The 12853-nt window shown below is 43.4% G+C and overlaps 1 long non-coding RNA gene across 1 annotated transcript in view; it reads right to left on the bottom strand.

Moving 5' to 3' along the window:
• Positions 1–2482: 2482 nt before the first annotated feature.
• Positions 2483–12853, bottom strand: part of LOC116383612 (uncharacterized) — a 44630-nt gene continuing 34259 nt past the window's right edge. Inside the window, exon 4 of the long non-coding RNA XR_004212779.1 lies at positions 2483–4126. This is a non-coding gene — a long non-coding RNA (uncharacterized LOC116383612). The remainder of the gene's footprint in view (positions 4127–12853) is intronic.

Genomic DNA, 12853 nt, shown 5'->3' on the forward strand with positions numbered 1-12853 from the left:
TTTTTTTTTTTTTTTTTGCTTTCTTTATTTGATAATTATTTTTTATTGTTATTATTACGGTTATTATTGTTTGAAAAAAACTTTCCAGACAGAAGGTTTTTGCTTGTCACTGCTTATTTAACTTATCAGAACATATTTATTGCTGATCATATGCATTTTTTTTTTTTTTTTGTTAATTTTGTTTTGTATTTATCTGGATAATGAACAATAGAATATATTTTCTTTTATGTTAAATTATGATCTTCCATATTAATCTAAAGATTGTGAAGACGTTTTTGTCAGTTTTCCTTTTTTCACAGTTTAATATATTGTACTTCAATGACTTTTGTTCTGCAACTACACTTTGTCAAAATGAACCTTAATTTAAAGCAAAAAAAAAAAATGCAAAAAAAGATGTTTTGCGTTTTGATTATTTATTGTACTTTTTTTTTTTTTTTTTTTCTTTTTTTTTTTTTTCTCTTACTCCCTCTTATCGGACTGCAATTCCATCTATACTATATTTGCTTGTATTCATTCCTGACGTTTTCCCCTTCACGTCTTCCAATAGCCTGACGGTAATGGTAGCTAACTGTTGATTCACTTCAGTCTGTTTTCCTCTCAGATCTTGTCCCAGATCGGAGTATTAACTCGCAACACTTGGGTCGACGGTAGAGTCAAAGGGGTGCCGGGAGACGTCTCGCCGGTTAAGGGGAGTCTCCGAGTCAGAGGACTGGTTTTGTTAAAAAGTCTTCTGTCGGTAAAGTTCTTGCACCCAGTCTTGTTATTCAAGTAATGGCTGTGACCAAATGGGTTGAGGAAAGTTAATTTTGTTTTCCTTTTTAATTTGATTGGATGCTTGATGCATTTGCTTGGCCCCCTCTTGACCATTGGAAGTGCCTCTTTGAATACATTCCAGGTAGCTGGCTTCTCTGCCTTTTATATTTGATAAATGGAGGACGATAAGTTCTTTTTGTTTTTGTTTTTTTTAAGTCACTTGTTCTCGGTTTCCTTCACGTGTTTGGAAGAGGTGAACAGATTTTGACACAAAGAAAGTAAAACAGTTGAATGTATTTTTTCAGCCATGTTTTTTTCACTACAGTAATTTCTGTGAGTTTATATGAAAACCAGTTTCTCTTGTAAGTATTGATTGCAGTTAAGTCAATAAACCCCGTATTTTTTTGAAAAGTTAAACTGTGTAATGAGTTGTGTACTTTGGTTGAAATCTGATTTAGATGCTCTCACACATAACGCAGTTAAAGACACGCTGCACACGCACGAGGATGCAAAATCTGTCAGTCTTTTCTTCTAATCTGTACAATGAAGATTACATTTTATCAGGTTACTTAGTAATCCTTATGGACCTTATTTTGGGTGGCGTTAGAGACTGGTTATTTTAATATTCGTCTAATACAGGACTTCACGGACAAAGCTTTACATCAGAGGTTTTCAAACGGAGGCCCGCCCCATAAATCCACTTTGAAGTCATAGAAAAAGGACACTCCCTTATATCTCCTCAACCTGCCTGAGAATCAACACACACTTAAAGTTTTCTTCAGTATCAGAGAATTCCAGTGATCGTTGTCTACACATCCATGGGTACAACCGCTAATTCGGCATACTTTTAAATCTGCCAATTTACCAAAATGTAATCAAATATAGGCTTAAAAAAACAAAACGGGGCTCACGTTGTAGCCCACAGCTAACGAAGGCAACATAGTACTTCAATGTCGGACTGCTTTACATAAAGGGACCGAGTACGTTTACAGATGTTTTATTTAAAAATGGGAAATGGAAGCGACTGTGCTTCTCTGTAAATAAAGCAGAACTAAAGGGAGTGTCACTGTGGTGGAAGTTGATTGGTGAGCTGCACAGAGGAGCAGTCGGGGGTGTTGACCTGGGGATAATCTAACCGAGCAGGTTTTGGTAACACAAATATTGATCAGGGGGCTGTAACCGGTACGTTTCCGAGAATAAAAAGAAAAGTGTGATTTGCAGAGGTTATCACCTGATCAATGATCCTGAGGTTACAAGCAAACCGATCGATACATGTGTGAGGATAAACAATTGAGTCATAGGTTGATAGGTTTATCAGAAATATATAGCACAGTACCCCATGCGGTCAATTTGACATAAATACATGTAGATAACGATCACTATTTCACCATTAATGAAGCAGAGTGGTGCATGATTTCAGTAACAACACACAGACAGCTTCCCACTTCATACACTCTACATCCACACTTCTGCTTTCGCTCGCTCTCTCTGGACACTTCCGTCTGTCCATGTTTATATTCTCTCAGATTGCAAAAAAACGAGCCGGAACAGGAACTCCCTTCCCTCCATACAATGGTGGGTGCTGACCCGTCACATCTGACCCGTAAGAGGCCTTGTTGTTGCTTTACTCCAGAGAACCTGGGCCCGGTGGATTCCTGTCTTGTTCCTTTACCCCCCCCCCCATTGACCCGACCGCCTGCTGAGAGCCTCTCTGCATTACCAGCAAGTTAAACTGGGAAATGGCCTTCCAAGTTGATTACTCACTCGTACATATTGTTTCATTTTGTGTCACACGTTCTTTTAAAAGCAGAGAAAGCTAAAAATACCACAACATGTGGTCCACACATGGAATACCTACGAGTATTTATGATGTACCGCTAATAAAATCCTAATTTCTCAAGCAGTGATCAAGAGCAAACCTGGAAGAAGAAGCCAAAATGCAACAACACAGAGGTAGTCAAAGGAGTAAGTTTTAAAAACATTTTAATGCTACTGAAGGGAAGTGATTACAGAAAAGGCCGTATTGCAATGGGTTCACTGGAGCATTGGACATGTACGGATGCTGTGTTTGGGGTCCTGGAGACCACAGGCCACCTTTAACAGTTTAAGGAATATACATTGCTTTATCACCTTTATACGCCATGACTTTTATGAGAATTGCTTATAAACATGATTTTTAATTGATGACATGTTGCAGAAGTCTGCTACATAGCACGACCAATGACAGTAAAACAGTTACTGGTAAATACAATTCATTTTCATCTGCTAAACATCTGTGGTCGGTGTTGACAGTACTTGTTAGGCAGCACTACCCCTCCTAACACCCAAATCATTTCAGATTAGAGTTTTGTAACAGTTAGCTAGAGGAACAGCGAGTTTCATCTAATTGGCCTCAATACATAAGTAACATCACTATATACACTAAGTCAATTTCTTGGACTGTGAATGAGTTTTTGGCAAACAGAATGAATATATATTTGTTCATGCATAGAGCATATAACTATATAAATGTATATAAAAGAAACATTTCCTTATTTGTTGTGTTAGCGGCGGTTATGTTCATATTTTGTTACCTCCATCAAAAAGCCTAGTTCGTGGCTTAGGGAATCAATTTTCCACATATTGTGTTTTCATAACGTAAATATAAAGGATCGCAAACCAAACCAGGTGAACATGACTTGAGAACATCTTTTTTTTCTTGCTGCACCCTTCAAGAAGAACTTCAACAGCATGCAGTTTGAGGGACATGAAAGAGGGCCGTTTCCTGTTTGTGTGGTGTGCGCGCGCGTGTGTGCGTATAGAGACACCTTGAGACGAAGCACCAGGAAGTGGGTTTCTGAACCTCCAGCAGCAGGTCTGAAGGGTGGCGGAAGGGGGGGGGTTCGTCTGCTCTTTCAGGGCAGGAACACAAAAAAAGAAGAAAAAAAAACTTCCATTACTTCATCACATTTTACAGCAGGTTGCTTTCCAGCATGGAACGAGTACGGTGACACAGATCAAGTTTGTGGTTCATTCATTGCTTCCTGCACAACAGGATAGAGCAGGTGCGCAGCTTTACTCTCAGTATCTTCATTCACCTTTAACCCGCACGGTTGAGCAAGAGAATGTGGCGGCATGTACACTTTGTAGTTGTGTTATCAGAGGCAGGTTCACCTCTTTGTCTGAGAAAGAGGTGAGCAAATAATTCTGGATGTGCTAACTGTGCCATTTCCCCTATCGACACTCACAGCTGAGAGCAGGGTGGCTGCTGCCCCGCGTACATGCATGTATGTGCATGGCTGCAGTGGGACATGTGATGTGGGAGGGACACTTAATCACCAAACAAGGGCTGAGGTCGACACTGAGTGGTGAGGCTATTCAGAGGCCGCTTTGTCTGTAGAAAAAAACAGAGAAGTATGATTAACCTCCTTCAGACACACATAACAGAGCTTGCAAACTTGCATTAGAAACAAGTAAGAACTGCACTTTTAATGTCAGTGGTTGGATTAGATGTTCCTTCATATAGCGACCCACGGTGGTAGCATAAGCCCACATGGAACAAAAGTGCATGGTGGTCTATCTTAAAACAAAAGTTTGACATTTTGGGAAATACTCATTTTCTGGCGGAGAGGTAGCAGAGAAAGTTGATACCACTCTCTTGTTTGTATCAGAAGTATGAAGCCACATCCAGCAGCTGGTTAGCTTAGCTTAGCTCAAATAGAGAGAGGATCGACATGCAACAAAGGTCCCATGGTTGAAATCGAACCGCAGACGTTGAAGTTACGCGTTGTGGGCAGTAACCATTTGGCTATCAAGGCACTGCCCCCAGTAGCCAGCCTTTATGCTAAGCTAAGTCAACCAGCTGCTGGCTAAAGCTGCACATTTAATGTTCAGACACAAGAATGCTATTGATCTTATCAACACTCGCCAAGTCTTTGCAAGAAAGCAAATGCGTGCAGAAAACAGCATGGTGAGTCAGATGTTAAGCTGTGACAAACAAACTACAACAATGTAGAATGAAGTCACATTTTTGACAGTGACCTTGATTAATTGACAAGCAACATATGATCACTATGCAGGTATGGCTTCAGTGTCTTGCTAAAATGCTCCTCGTGCGTCTGTCACAGTGCTCAAACCTTTGACGCTGCTGTTAGGGGACGGACCCCTTAACCTGCCACTGCCTCTGAAGCGCCCGTCTTGCTTACATATAGTGAAAGCACAGCTTCGTCATCTCCGTCTGCGCGCCCTTTTAACTCTCTGTGGTTGACTTGTCTGTGGCTTCACGGGTGGGATTGTGGAGAGTTAGAGTCTTGTTTTCCCAAATATTGAAATTCTTAACTTAATTATGGGGATGTGTTTTATAATTTGTGTTAACAAGGGGCCTCCTCATCCCATCTCTAATTCCTTCCTGACTATTATCTGCCTGTAGAGTGTGTATATGGGTGGTTCACCGTCTGGATACAAAACAATTGAGATGAGTGACAGAGAAAAGTGGATTACCCCCAAAAGTGTGGCCGCTTTAATTTACGTTTTGATAACTTTGCCTCCAACAGAATATAATTAAATATGCAATCTATTGCATTGTAGTTGTGCAGTATTGTTCTATTATAAACCTGCTGTTTAAGCAGTAACTCCCAGGCTTCACAGTCAGCATATTAGTAATACTCTAATCTCAGTATATGTAACACTTTTCTCTCCAGTCATGCAGATTTCTCTGCTGCCTGCAGTAAAATGGCAGGCTTTATCTTTGTAAGTCTATGGCCATATGTGTCACAGGGAGACTGATTGCAGATCAACAAAGACAACAGTCACAACCACTCCCTGATCCTGTGGGTTTAACCCAGACACTCCGCAGCCCTATTATGTAGGCGACCGAGGCCTTGACACACTGCTTACCGAGTAATGACCATTAGCCCTTCCAGGATCCAGTGTCACATGTGTTTTTCCCCCCCCCCCCCCCGGGCTAAGTGGCAACCCCTGACCTGTAAAAGAAAGGAAGAGAAAACACATATGTGTTGAGCAGAGGAGCAGAGAGGTGAGGAGTCTTCCGAGGAGAGCTCTGGTGATGGCCGTCTTACAGGTTGTGGAAACACACCCTTCCACTCCTTGCTGTGACAGAAAAACAAACACAGAGCCACTAAACTCTGGCTGAGCCCCGCGCTAATGGACAAGCGATGACTTTTTCCAAACGAGACGCGCTGGCACGGCGGAAACGGGAGACGAGGACTGGCCAATGGGAGAGCCCGTACCGAACCCGACACTGTTGTGCTTTGGGTTTCTGGTCCACTGGGCCGAGTGAGTCTCTCCCTCTGCTCTCCTGAGTACTGAACCACTTAACTCTTCCTGTCTCATGACTCCCAACACCGTGGCCCGATGGGAGGAAAGTGGGCTCCCCCAGCAGAGATTAGAACACCTGCTGTGCGTTTTGACCCACTCCTGCTCTAATTGGGACCTTACAGGATAATTCCAGTTTGTAACAAGTTTTTTGTCTAGTTTTGGCCACAATTTCCATGGCTTATAATAACATTTGTAGAGATCTGGGAACATCATGATAACACAGTATGACATACAAATAATCCACAGACCTTGTTGTGAGCAGTTTCATGTAGGAAATATTTTCTTTCAACCAAAGTTCCTACATGAAGAAAACATCTCTACGGCCGTTATCTCCATAACTAGGCAACTCACACTAAAACAATCTAGATTGACAAACAGTAACAACAGGTCAGAAGAGAATAAGTATTTTAACTTTGGGGTGAACTGTACCTTTAGACCTTTTGTGTAACAGAATTTAGTTTTTTTGGTAATCACCTCGTAACCCTTGTTGGGGTCAAGACTCCGACCTAAACCCCTTTATTTGGAGGTCCAAAACAAAAAACTGTGTGCGCACAACTAGAACAAGTATGGCAGGTCAAAGTTGAACCATGAAGTTGGTCTGTAAAGTGTGACTGACATTTACACCGATTTCTACTTTCCACCCTGGTTTTCTCTTCCTCCCTGGAGGTGAGTTTAAAAGCTGTCTGATGGTGTTTCTTGCTCTTCTTTTCATTTTTATTAACCTGGTGAAAATGCAATTATTCCCCCTAAATATGATGACAGAAAATACAAAAATATGACAAACATTGTGTACGTTTTGTTTGTGTTTCTAAGCTTTTCACATACACACCATGACTGAAACACCAGGACAGACTACACAGCTTGACAACTCCTCGCTTATGTGCCCCGTGTGTGATGCACGATAGTGAAAGAGGTTAGCATGAAGCCACTGAACCGTGCTAAAGCTAAAAACAGCGTTTCCTCCCACATGAGTTTGCAGCATCTGTTTCCTCTGGTGGAAAACAACCTCTTTCTCACTTCTGAAACGCAGTTTTCAGTTTCTCCCAATTTCAATACTGATTTATATGACCTCGGCCTGTACACACACACACACACACACACACACACACACACACGGACAGACAGAGACAGACATCACACTCCTAGAAATAAATACACTGCTACTCCCCTACCCGCCTACAGATATGCACTGGACCATGGTAGACCTCTATAGTTTACTAACCAGCCGCTTTGAGTCACTCAGGCCTTTTAGAGGTGTAAGCAGAAAGAAGATGACATCAATAGCGGTTTTACAGGAAGTCCTTGCTCCATCTTGTACCGAGGCCAAGTCTGCTCTAAGCACAGATGATCATATCTTGTATCAGCGATCTAACACTCAACACAGTCACATGATGTTGTAAAATGACAAAATGTTGACAAAGTACAAAAAGGAGTGACAGCGGCTGCTTGAAAGACAGGCTGCCTGAGAGGATCACTGGACTCAGTTCACCCTGCTGCTAATACAACCATGGCTGTATCATTTTTTTTGTTTGAGTTGTAAACAAGGCCTAGATATCTGGCCTTGGGAGGTTAGGGAATAGTGAAGTGAACTCTGTATCTCTGTCTGTGTGTGTGTGTGTGTGTGTGTGTGTGTGTGTGTGTGTGTGTGTGTATTTCACAATGATCTGCTGGCTGAGGCTCAGAGAGACGAAGATAAGAACTGACTGTGAGAAACCGCAGATCTCACACCCACTCACTAAGAAAAAGTACACCGAAACACACACATAAAAGCACACACAGGGACATGCAAGTACACACACACACACACACACACACACATACATGCGTGCATGCTCCAGCTCGTATGAGAGTCTGAGCGCACAAAGCAGCAGGCCTTATGGAAAGGCACATTTAATAGTGGATACTGGGTTCCCTCAGGGACGTACGTGGGGCTTCGCATGATTGAGGAATTTAGCAGTAACAAACGTGTCTGACTGAGATTTCTCAAGAGAAGTCTTCCATGGAGATAAGGCCCAGCCTGAAACCTCTCCTACGCTCATCCTCCAGCCTCACCTGCTAACCTGCTGCGACATGCACTCGCACACGTAGGCAGGAAAAAAAGGATTAGAGCGTAACTTTTACACAAAGTCCTTCAGTGATGGTGGTGTCAGGGTATTAGTAAGTTTAGCATCGCAAACTTTAATTTGTGATCTAAATATTAGATTTTCTTTTACAGAACATAACATTGGGCAGAGACATATGATATAAAGATTGAAAAAGGAAAACATATATGCATCCGAACAAAATTAAATAATATTCCCAAGTTATAGCAGAGACAAAAAAAAAGGACAGAAAAAATAAGAAGGAGAGCTTCCTCGCACTCTCACTTTTTGTGCTCGGGCGCTAGAAAAATATCACTCTCATATGTTTTGCTGCTCTGGTCTGGTATGACTGCTAGCTAGCTTAAGGAGGCCAATAGAGCATGTTAGCTGACGATGCAGGTCACTCTTTGAAATACGCCACGTTATGGAGCTAAAGACACTAATTGCTGCTTCAGTGTGACTCAAAAGCAAGAGACTCTAGTTTTAAGTCTTGATTTTCAACAAACAAGACAGCATTAGGCAGGCTTTGCATGGTGGCCTTGGGAAGGCTATTTAACTAGTAGGCCGATGCACAGCCTTGAAAGGAAACTATTCAAAAAACTATTTTAACATTTCATTTCACTAGTCAGCATTTACACCTGACTGACTCGCAATTTAATTGCACTTTGAAAACTTGACTTGGGCGTGTCCTCAGGGACTGGAGAGATGATTTGAGATTGGTCTTGACAAGGTTTGAGACTTCTACTTGCCCCAAAAGACTTGTTAACATCGTTGCTTGGGTCTGAAGAAACCTAAACCACCTACACAATAAGCTCTTTGCGGGAAATAAAACATTTGTTCCCAGAAGGGAACTCATTAGGGTTTTGCTACTCTGTGAATCAGACATCATTGTTATCGGAGACAGGGAATAACAAGCGAACGTGATGTGAGAGAGCGGACTGAGGCCCAGAGGAAGGCTGCAGCACAATGCGAGGAAAAGCAGATTTCTATAAATCTCATCTCTAACTGATTCCCCACCTGTGTCCGCTGTCTTCCCAGAAACACAGAGTCACACAAACAGCTGGCCTGCTCTGGAAAACCATCATGACCGCGGTGCTCAGACACAAAATCACACAATCAAGAGTTCTGGATGTCAAACACCGGCAATGTGTAGAACAAACTACCTCTTTAAGGCAGAAATTGTTGTTTTGGCGTAGGATTTTGGCATGACGTTCCACAGTGGCACACACACAGCTGTGCAAATTCATGCTTTGCATACACGCGATCAAACAACACAGCCATTAATTTGATTAGAAGGCTCTCCACAATTTCCAAATTTCAGTCTTAAAAGGGCATTGTGGTCTTGGCCAAACCAAAAGCCTGAAATAAAGTTACGTCATCCATATACCACCATGATATTAACAGTAAGTCCCATCCGGATTTATAGTACTTCCCAGTAAAAAGGCTGTCAGTGTTTCTGGAGGTGACGCATCAAGTGTGTGTGTGTGTGTGTATGTGTATGTGTGTGTCTGTGTGTGTACAAGTCCGCCACATATGTAAACACATCCGAATGTGAATGAGCATACAAACACATATGAATGTGTATGAGCATGTGGGCTGAAGGGGGGGGGGGTGTTTACTTGGGAAGCCTCTCAGAGAGTGTCTCCTTGCCGGCTCCCACTTCCTGCCCCTGTGCCTGGAGCAGCAGCCTGTCTAGTCAGCCACCTCGGGCTGACAGGGAGACCACATGCTAAAAGACTTATTGGCCTACTTTAGAAGACCTATGTGAGGGAGGGGGAACCATAGGCCTGCTCTGGGTGGGGCTGGAACTGTTTTGAAGGGAGATTGGGGGGTCTATGGGGTGTCTGATTTTTTTTAATAAAGCACTCCCTCCCCTCTCTCCCTGCTTTTCCTCTGAGTGCTTACAGCTGCAGGGATGGAGAAAGGAGGGGGGGGGGGGGGGGGTATAGCGGAACAGAGCGAACAGGCTCGGCATAGAGAGGGCCCTTCATGAAGTCACATCTGGACCTTTCCCAGGGAACTCAATGGAGCGGAGAGGCTAATGAAAGTCTTAAGTTATGTAATTGAGCTCTTCCATGTGCACCAGACGGTACTGTTGGCTTGATCCGCAGCACAGGATGTTAGCGAAATCCTACGGACATTCGTGTTCCTATACAAAAGGCCTGATGAACCCGGCCGGGCTGATGCCGCTACTGTCACGTCTGTAGCATCTTGCTAACCCAGAATCTGGATATAGTGGAGCTCCAGGCCCATACATGGAGTCGCTGCAGCGAGAGACTTGGCCTGCAAGGCATAACAAACAGGGTTTGGCATTTACTGCTACTAACAGGCCTACTTAGGTTGATTGGCCCGTGTTGTTTTGCTGTAGTCAGGCTTCCATTGACCGGCAGCAGTGGAAAAGTACAAGAGAATTATGAACATTAAGTGCAGCGCATGATTAAATGTGGTGGACAATGATTCCGTTTGAACCTGGTTCAAAGTGTAAATGATTGTAATGTAATTTCGAGCCTTGCAGTTTATGACAAACATATGTCTGCTGGTGTATTGTTATGCTTAGCAGTGCCTTGAGCAGAGAGGCTGTAAAATAAGCTGCCCTGGCTGGTTATGAGCGGGAGAGGGAAAAAAAAGCCTGCACTGTAGGATAACATGGTGAGGAGGCGTGATGACTGGTAGACAACACACACATAATACAGTACGTGTGTGTGGAGGCAATCAAGCCTGTAGTCATGTATGTGTATGTGTGTGTGTGTTCGTGTCCATCTGCATGTAATGTAACAACTGTCGGTTGTGACCACAGATTGAATAAGGTGTCCAGTATCAGCTCTAGCTCTGATTTACCTTCCACGGCTGAGGGGAGAAGAAAGAGAAGAAGCTGAAGCGGAGGAGACGCTCCTGAAATGAACACCTTGGTAAAACCTGCCGCTGTATAAAGTGTCAGCGGCGGGGGCCTCTCGGTGGCGCGGTGCCAAGCCCCGGAGCCACTATCACCTCCACCACCACCGCCGCCGCTGCGCCGTCCATTAATAACGGAGGAGAATAACAGTGACGGAGGGGAAGATGGGCCAGAGCGACGATACATTACCTGGCAATTAGACGAAGGGCGGAGGCAGTGAGTGGAAATGCAGACCATATGGGAGGCTGTGTGAGAGGCCACCTGACCCAAGGGGCCCACAACTCTCACATCAACACTCCTCGCCAGCCTGGAGCTGTTTGATGTCTTACATAATGCACTGAATACCACCCTCTCTCCATCCAGTCTTTCCAACATCCCCTCCTCCTTCACACTTGCCCTCTGCTTTCCACTCTGGGACCACAACCACAAAGGCAGGGACCCCGGCCAAGACAAACACTACCCAGAATCAAATCAATTTTGAGAAGTTATTGCGCGACAATTACAGCTTAACGCGGCGCTGACAAGTGTGTCAAGAATGAAGTCTGTTGCATCTGTAGCATAAGTGATCAGACACACAAGAGACATAACAGCAGCTGCCACTGACAAAACTCTTTTTCATGCGTCCTTTATATAACATGCATTAGTAATCCTGATGATCATTCCCTGGAAGTTCCTCAGTGGATTCAAGCATAACTTGACACATACAGGACTTGTCCTTGTATTTTCCAAAGCTTGAAAAGGGGAATTTTCCAAACGCTTCCTTCTGATGAAGGAGCTAAAGTTCAAAAGCTTAAGGAAACAGTTTGAGATTTTAGGATGTACGCTTATTTGCTTTCTTGCTGAGAGTTAGCTACAGCCAGCAGGCAGTTAGCCTAGCTTAACGCAAAGACTGGAAACAGGGGGGAAAAGCTAGCCTGGCTCTGTTTAAAAGGAACAAAATGCACCTCTAAAGCTAACTAATTAATGCTAAATATCTAGTTTATTAAGCCGTTGCTGGGAAAAGGCCAAGTTGTCGTTTTTCGGGGGTTTTGTACCAGACTATTTCCTGGCTGGGAAAAGTGACTTCCTGGAGTTTCCCAGCAATCTCAAATTGACGACAAGACTCCCAGCTATGAAATAATCTGGGACATAACCCCCAATAAAAACACAATTTGTCATTTTTTACATTTCAGTTTGTAAGTGTTTATTAGTGAGCTTTAGCGGAAATGGTTGGCAGAATTTTTAACAGTGGATGCAGCCAGGCTAGCTTTCCCCCCTGTTTCCTAGTCCTTGTGCTAAGCTAAGCTAACCAGCTGCTGGTTGTAGCTGATACATGGCGTAGAGATACAAGACTGGTATTGATCTTTTCATCCAACTCTCTGAAAGAAAGCGAATGAGCGCATATCCCAAAATGTCAAACCTTTTCTTTAATCTGTACACAAACAGCGCCGGCTCTCCTGCTGACTCAGTCTGGCTAGTGTATAAGAGAGGCTCCTGGCCAGGTCTAGTCAGAACCAGAAGGGCCAGCAGCAGCTCTGTGGAAACACTGACTCACCAGCCAGGGGACTTAATTCAATTCTACCTCCTCACAGCTGGCTCACAGGAGGAAAAAAAGATATATTTTATTTCTAAAACACCTTTATTGTTACAGGACAAAACATAACAGAGCTCAAATTAGCACGCGAGAAAAACAGTCCAGAGAAATAAATCCCACACCTTACAGAAATTAAACTAAAAATCACGCAGCACTGCACCGCAGCTCCTAATCCACCATATATATAAAAGAGAGAGAGAGAGAGAGAGAGAGAGAGAGAGAGAGAGAGAGAGAGAG

The sequence above is a fragment of the Anarrhichthys ocellatus genome, unplaced genomic scaffold, assembly GCF_004355925.1.
Source record: "Anarrhichthys ocellatus isolate YVR2014 unplaced genomic scaffold, GSC_Weel_1.0 scaffold7, whole genome shotgun sequence".
Lineage (NCBI taxonomy): Eukaryota > Metazoa > Chordata > Actinopteri > Perciformes > Anarhichadidae > Anarrhichthys > Anarrhichthys ocellatus.